At 41.7% G+C, this 6,980-nt stretch overlaps 1 long non-coding RNA gene across 5 annotated transcripts; it reads left to right on the top strand.

Moving 5' to 3' along the window:
• Window positions 1–1,799: 1,799 nt before the first annotated feature.
• Window positions 1,800–6,440, top strand: LOC125526838 (uncharacterized). 5 transcript variants are annotated; one of them, XR_015601719.1, is made up of 6 exons: window positions 1,803–1,982; window positions 2,053–2,137; window positions 2,445–2,568; window positions 4,324–4,433; window positions 4,558–4,610; window positions 6,248–6,440. It is a non-coding gene; the product is annotated as an uncharacterized LOC125526838 (long non-coding RNA). The 5 variants fall into 5 exon arrangements; XR_015601718.1 differs by lacking the exon at window positions 6,248–6,440 and adding an exon at window positions 5,425–6,241 and having other exon boundaries at window positions 1,808–1,982; XR_015601715.1 differs by lacking the exon at window positions 6,248–6,440 and having other exon boundaries at window positions 1,800–1,982.
• Window positions 6,441–6,980: the final 540 nt, after the last annotated feature.

The raw sequence follows: 6,980 nt of genomic DNA, 5'->3' as shown, positions 1-6,980 counted from the left end.
CCGCCGCCAACCATCCGCAGCCGCGCCACCATCCCCTCCCCGTTCCTCTCCCGTAGCTGAGCCAGCCATGGCTGGGAAGAAGTGCAAGTCCTCTTCCTTCCTCCCTCACCCCTGATCTGAATCCTCTCCCGGAACCCCAGCCAGCCGCACGCATCCCATATGGCGCCGCCCAGCTCACAGCCCTCGGCCGCCGAGCCATCGCGAGGCTCCTCGCGCAAGCGCACGACCTCCTCAAAGGCTGCGCCCGAGGCCGACCTGGAGTTCACCGTCACCAAGGAAAGGTAAGGGGAGGGGAGGGGATGGAAGGGATCGAGCGACCAGGTGAGGCAGCGCCCAGATCCACAGGGCCATCGACACTTCGTCATCGACCTCATCCGCGACCGTCCTCGAGGTCGGCCATGGTGGTCCGGCCCGGCAACAGCCATGGAAGGAGAGGCCCGAATCCCTGGCCCTCCAAGTACGCGCCTGCTGCAGGCCATCTCCGGCGAGCTCATCCACAGATCTCCAACTATGGTGCGTGCGCATGATACCTAAACCCCTTGTCTTGTCGGTTTCTTCATCTCCCCTCCTTGTGATTCCTTGGTTTGTTTTGTGCGCAGTTGCTCCGATCTGGAAGAGGTGGTGGAGCTTTTGTTGTTGCTACTGCAGGTGGACGAGGCACCACCCCCTCTTTCTACTTCTGGACACAACCTGGTGGTGATTGCTAATTTCAGTGTTAAAAAATTCAGTTCAATTCAGTCATGTTCTTTTTCTTTTGTGGGGAAATTCAGTCACATTCAATGTTCAACTTTTAGAGTTAACAAACTGTTGTTATGACCACTGTGGTTTAGATGTTCAGAAATTCAGTAAAGTGGTATGATGAAATGAGCCACCTTTTAACCCCCTACTAAACCTACCGTGAACGTGTAGAGAGCCAATGCAGGGAGGTGTGGACATTTTACCATGTTCATAGGAAGAAATCAACATAAAATACACAGCTTGTAGATGATTCGTCAACCACCATCAAACACGACTTGTAACTTTCTGGACTAAACTGAACCGTGCAATTGACTCAAAATAAAACTGAACCGTGCAATTGACTCAAAAATAAATAGTAAATATACTTTGGTTGTGTCTGCAGAATTGCATTATGGAAAGATGTGTGTGAGGTTACCCCATCGCCACTGGTTCCAACTTTGTCCATCATGTCGCTCTGATGAGAAGACCTCGTCCATGTTTCATTAATAGGGCAGAGTGCTGCTGAAGTATCTATGTTGAACAATTATAACAGTACCAAGTAAGTTTGCTCCAATTGCATTTGATGCAGAAGGCACAACACCGCCATCATGCGTCAGGTTCAGTAGAAGGCACGACACCGCCACGCTCTCCTCCACTACAACGCCACGCACTTGGTAATTAAACATGCTTTCTCTTCATTCAAGTAGTAAGAGCATCTCCAGCCCCCCCCCCCCCGAGTGCCACCCCCAGGCGCCTTTTCTTCTGCCGGCGAGCTAAAAATGGCAAAAAAAAAGGCCCAGCCATGCCCCCCAAGACCTCAAAAAGGTGCCGGCGAACCCAGGCCACACCCAACGCGCTGGGGGGCTGCTAGGGGCGCCGGCGGAAGCAACAGCCAATCATATTCCTCCATGTATCATTTTTTTCTGGTCCACTCATTCACTTTTTGCCTGGCGACTGTCCTGGGGGCACCAACGGCTGGGAAACCATCCTCGCGTTTCATTCGGCGAAGGTGTTTTGCCCCCCAGGACGTGCTATATTTGGCCCAGCGATTGTCCTGGGGGGGCTCCAATGGCTGGAGATGCTCTAATTCATTGTATTTGCATGTTTCCAGCAGCCATGTATCAAAAAAAGCTCCAGCTTTGGGTTGTTGATTTAGCAGCATCAATCATTAATTGTTCTGCTATATATGTTCTTAACCATGACAACCTGATTAGGCTCTTAGTTTATTATGGTCTTTGTTCTGGGTGGATCTCTGACTATTCTGGGTGGGCATGAATCTCTTCTTTGTTTCTTCATCTCCTCTTATTCTGATTCCTGCGTTTGTTTTATGTGAAGGTTGCTCCGATGAGGACAAGCTGCTTCTGCAGGTGGACGACACTCAAGGCTGCTCTGCCTATTCCTCCTGGTACCCCCACACGTGGTGAGCCCCACCCGTTCTCGAGCTACCCCTGCAAATCTGATGTGATGTGCACAAAATACTTGCAATTGTTCTCGACACAAGAGCATGTCATGTATTGTTCTATTTGAATGTGCAATTTCATTGCTTCTGTGCTGTTTGATGCTTGCTTCACAAGAGGGAAATCATGGATATAAACTGCGCTTCCTTTCAAGTTGAATAGTAATGATCACCATTTGGTTCCATTTCTCCTCTGCATCCAGTGTTCACTCTCTCATAGATGTCCATATATACACAGTTCTGATCTCCTTTTTTCTGCGCCTCCATACAGCGAACACAAAGCCATCGATGCATTGAGGGCTCAATGTCGTCTCCGCCGGCTGAGCGGCAAGCCGGGGTTGGGCCTGCACACCGTCTATCAGCACCCTCCCGCGTCTCCATTCAAGGATCTGCAGGTCAACCCCTCTTCTCCTCCTATCCACGCATCTTCTTTTCTAGAGCTAGGTGTATGGTTGCATGGCAATTTGTGTTTTGGGGCTCACCATGTTCTGCTTGCCCTGGTTGGCCAATGAGGCTTTCCTTTTCTGGTAAAGGCCAAATGTACTATTCTCTATGCTTTATATTTTTGTAGTTCCTTTGTTTCCATGCTTGTTTTTTGATGGGGTGTAAATATATGCTTTTTTGTTCCTTGTCAGGATTCAGGTAGGGCCTAACATTATTGTTCCTTTGTGCATGGAAATGTTGATGGTTTTGTTCCTTTGTGTATGGAAGGGGGCCTTGATTAGAATTTCTAACGTTTGAGTTGTAATTAGTGTTTTTGTTACACATGAAAACATATGGTTGTTTGTCCTATCACATATGAAAAAGAGAGGATTGTTTGTCCAACAATTTTCTTTCTCTCTGATAGTTTTACTAGAAATAAAGCATAGTCACTATTACATCCTATTTTATATCTTGTTGTGTCGTGATATCTGTATAGACTCTGTCTACGTCCTTTTGACATTCCAAGTTTTGTTTTTCTATGGCTCAATTAGTTACCCGGTATCAAGAGAAATTTAACTGGTATTTGCGGTAGAGTTAGCTGAATTCATGAAGCAATGATTTAGTTATTATTAAAGCTGAAACACAACATGTTTTGACAAATGCGTTCTAAGTAAAGCCTCCAACTAACATAACCAAAAACATATTCTTTAGGTTTATCATCTATTGAAGTATTATGTAGAATTTAAAATCATACGAGGCAAAGCAAATGAGCTCTATGCACTTTCCATGTAGCACAGAACAAAAATAATCATGTATATTTTGGATGCACCTAGATATACTCATCAGCAAGGCTGAGGTTATAGGGCACTCACCCACATTGTCGATATCTCCGTCACTATGATCACCCACATGATGGACAATTCCCTTCTTTCTTTTCTCTGTGGCTATTGACACTTAATGCTATTACTGTGTGCATATATGTACTGTGATCCATTCTCATTCTTCATATCTTGAGAAACTATCTCAAGATACTCGCGTTTGTGTTTTGGAGAAAGCCTATTCTATGATTAATATATCGAGTATGGATGGCGCGATATCACCTCTCTTTATGATGATGTTCTTACAGAATATAGGTTTTAAGGTAACACGTCTTAGCCAACACCTATACTGATGCTCAGACCAGATGATTATAGTCTCTCCTTGCTATTTTTCTTGAGGTGTGTACATCTATCTAGACAATTTAATTAAAATATATATTCCATACAAACCATCAATACATGTTAGTTGACTTTGAAACTAATCAGTAAAAAGGTTGTCCCTTTCGCATTTTATGGACATAAAGATTTGGTGTTGACTGTCGATCTTTAGTTAACACATGACCTTACAACCATAGGGAGTGGGAAAAAACTTATATGTTTGGCACATTTGAAGAACATATCATAGTAACAAAGTTTTGGTAAACAATGTCCTAGATCTCAACCATATAGAAATACTAAATATATGTTTATTTGTATATGGATTAATTATACAGACTTATAAAACCTTGTGCAGGGCACATAAAAGAAATTTGAAATAACTATTATTTCAATATTTGCTTTTTCAGTTGAGCAAAATAGTTTATAGTCTGATAGGCTTGGACATAATTGTCTACATGTACTGCTCAGTAGGCGACATCCTTTGGGAAATTGAGGATGTCCTCGTGCATTTTCTAAATACAATTGTGGCAGATCTGAGGAAGGAGGGGAGGAATAATCTCGCGGGAGAGTTCGGTGCAGAGGAAGAAGAACAAGATATTATTTATTTCTTGTGAACAGTCAAGCTTGTGCATTGTCCCACTGTAAGTTATTTCAACAATAGTAGTAACTGTTATCTCTGGCCATCTGTCTTGACATTTTCTTTGACCACCAATGCATATTTATTTTCTTGTTAATAACTCTCATAATTGCCTGCTACTGTTTCAGTTCTGGGGCCAGGCAACCTTGAATCCAACGTCCACCTGCAGGCTACATCTCAGGTAGGATAAAAAGATTGCAGTGAACTTGATGGGTATATCATTATTGTTGCCTCCTAATTTGTGTGATGAGCAAATGTGTAGATTGTGTGTAAATCCGAGATGCCTAAAACGGTTGGGAAGTGAACTTGTTACCTCGGTTCAGTTTAATGGCATGTTAAACTCGATGCACTTTCTGGACTGTGACATTTTTCCTGAAATTTTGGAAGTGACTGCTAATGTAGTCTAAATAGAGTGACTGAGTAGTTACTTTCTCACAAGAGTTGACTTCCCGTTATTGGAGTACTTGCTAAGATGGATTTGTGGTTTTTATGTTAGATGAAAAATATTACATCAATCTTTACGGCTTTTTATGGGCAAGTGATTCCGACTCCATAATAAGGAATAATATAGCCCCAGTGCTGTGATAATGTTAAAACATTTACCTCTTTTATCGGTTCAAGTTATGTATTTGCTGCGAAAAAATGGTCTTATATCAAATAATAGCCTAGAGCTTTTGGAGTGTTATTACTTGTATTTGTTGCTTGGATGTATAAACCTTCAGCAGACTGTCAATTTTGCTTTTATATAATCTGTTTGTTTAAGTCTGCTGCATATTGGTCAAAAGCTCATGCTAATTGATGATGTTAGGCGATGATCTTGTATCTAACAGTGATTTCTGAATGCATGCTAAAGAAAACTCATGAACATCATGGCGCCTTGTTGATGGGGTGATCAATAGCTACTATATTGGGACCCTGCACTTAAATTGTAGGTCTGATTTTTTTTGGAGTTCTCCTGCTACCCACAAGCTCAGATAGTTCTTTTGTTTGTGCAGGGGAAATTGCAAAGCATATTATGAATTGTTACAAGAAACTATTTCTGCTGTTTTGGTGCAAGGATGTTGCTTTTTAGTATGCTTCCCGTATCTTGGTATCTTGGAATAATAAACAGATAGATGTCGTGTACCAAGATTGTTCCTTGTTGTTAAGAGGGATACAAATATTATACAAGAATTTTTCTGATGACTCCTAAAGCATATTTGGATATACAGCAAAGTATATTGTCGCTTCCCTGTTAGTAAAACGATTATGTTAGAAATTTGGTTGGCAGCCCCTACATTTGGCTGATTGCTAGCTGACTGGATTACTCATGTTTGCGGACTCTGGTAACTTATGCCTACCAAGAACTACATGAATTTTGTGTCTTTCTGCAGTGAACATTACCAAACTAATTCTAAAGGTGTTATAATCATGTTTTCTTTTGCATTATCAACTTTTAACTTTTGTCATTTGTTAACACATTCCTTTTGCATTATCAACTTTTAACTATTGTCATTTGTTAACATGATTATTTAACATGTTCACTATGCAAGTACTCCCTCCGTCCGAAAATACTTGTCATCAAAATTGATAAAAAGGAATGTATCCAGAACTAATATACATCTAAATACATCCCCTTTTATTCATTTTGGTGACAAGTATTTCCGGACGGAGGGAGTAGTAATAATAGGAGCTATTTATTTGCCAGATAACTAGCACTATTCATAAGGCATAAGGGTTAGAAAAAGAACTGTATTCTTGCTGTGTTGATTTTCGTATGGCACACTATGGATTCTTTGTGTAACACATAATGTCGATCAACATGTGTTTACAACGCAGGGAGGAGCCGGGCGACAAGGCAGTCAGACCAAACTCTCTATCCATATATATAGGTAGTCTGATGTTATGCCATAGCCGAACCATATATGTTTCGTGTACTGCTCTATCAATCTGGTCTTTTGGTATATTAGACTCTATCCTTTGTAATGAACTTATTGTCATGGGCGATCATTATAACTGGATCGTATGGTATGAATCGGGTCTTTATGCTTTGTGATGAAATATCATATTATCCTGTTCACCAGTTTGGTTTGGTTTTGAGCTAAAACGTATAAAAATACATGGCTTACAACAATGGATATATGTGATGATATATTGAGTGATTAAGCATAATTTTAGACTTTCGGTGCTCGACCAATGGGATGCATGGGGTAATTGAATGTTTCTTCTTCACTTTATTATTATCGGTTGGGATCAGCACTCTTGCGCGATCTAGTTATGATGATGCTGCCTATACAAAGCAAACCTACGTGGCTATAAAGTGGAGCACCATGGCTAACAAGAAACTGGCGCTTGAGGACAGACACAAGTGGAACTGATGTCTGATGCAACACGGCGCTGCTGTACGCGTCAGGGCGGACAGCAACGACGTGTAACAGATGGGATGTCGGATTGCACGCAAAACAAAGGAATCCAATGCAATTTTGATAGTTTTTTTTTCAGATTATGGACAAGCTTGCGGCGGAAACTATGGTGGAGAAAAAAAAGTTCGATCTAGTAGACAAAGTTTTCT

The sequence above is a fragment of the Triticum urartu genome, chromosome 4A (genome assembly GCF_056163025.1).
Source record: "Triticum urartu cultivar PI428250 chromosome 4A, HENAU_Tu73, whole genome shotgun sequence".
In the NCBI taxonomy this organism is placed as follows: Eukaryota; Viridiplantae; Streptophyta; class Magnoliopsida; order Poales; family Poaceae; genus Triticum; species Triticum urartu.
This window is presented reverse-complemented; position numbering and strand designations above follow the sequence as displayed.